General features: G+C 49.9%; 1 protein-coding gene across 1 annotated transcript in view; it reads right to left on the reverse strand.

Moving 5' to 3' along the window:
• The window catches only part of PHALS_03059 (uncharacterized protein), a gene marked incomplete at both ends in the record, with an annotated part of 5,299 nt that overhangs the window by 496 nt on the left and 3,887 nt on the right, over positions 1–916 (reverse strand). The window lies entirely within an intron of this gene.

Consider the following 916-nt stretch of genomic DNA (forward strand, 5'->3'; position numbering starts at 1 on the left):
TTGAAGGATTCGGCAGTGCCTTGAAGGCAGGCGATTTGGCCGAAGTGGTCATTGTACGACCGGACGATAAACTCGCCATCGCTTCTGGATAAAGGTGTCTTGGAAGACACCAAGAGAGTGCTGAAAGCACGAAGTGGATCGTCGATCCTACGAAATCACTTGGATCCGTACTATCCTTTGGTAAAGAAATTTCAAGACGTCGTCTCCAAAGACACATCTTCGGTCCTACCTCGGGACCGAGGTGTGCGTCTTGAAATCGACCTGGTTCCGGGAATCAAATACTGCGTAGCACGTCAATGGCCCTTACCCACGTCATTGACTTCTTTTTTCGTGCAAAGAACGACGCGAGATGGTACATCTCCCCACGTTTTGTGTTCGAAAGTGAACGGCAAGTGGCGTATCGTTCATGCTTACAATAAGCTCAAAGCTGCCACCATTTCAGCACAGACGCCAATTCCTAAAAAGGATGTTCTTCGGAACAACGCGTTGGGATGTACGATGTACAGTGCACTCGATTTGGTAGATGGATACTACCAATTGCTCATGAGAGCGAGTGACATTCCGCTGACAGCGGTAAGCACGCCGAGCGGGATGCTCTGGAAGTGGCTGGTGATGCCCCAAGGGCTGCTAAATACACCAGCAACATTTAATCATCTTGTGACGCTTTAATTCAGGCCCCACAGGGTGCATGCACATTCATACTTTGACGACATTTTCGTTCACAGTCGTGCGGAGCACGGGAGTACGGATGAGGAGAAACATATCGTCTTTTTAAGAGCGGTGCTCGAGTGTATGCGCACTAACATACCGTACGCCAAGGCAGACAAGTGCATCTTTGGCGGAGAAGAGATTCCATTGTTAGGGTGCTTCATTGGAAAGCGTGGCCTTCGAGCGGATCCCGCTAAGGTCAAGGCCA

Source organism: Plasmopara halstedii (assembly GCF_900000015.1).
Source record: "Plasmopara halstedii genome assembly, contig: Scaffold_208, whole genome shotgun sequence".
NCBI lineage: Eukaryota > Oomycota > Peronosporomycetes > Peronosporales > Peronosporaceae > Plasmopara > Plasmopara halstedii.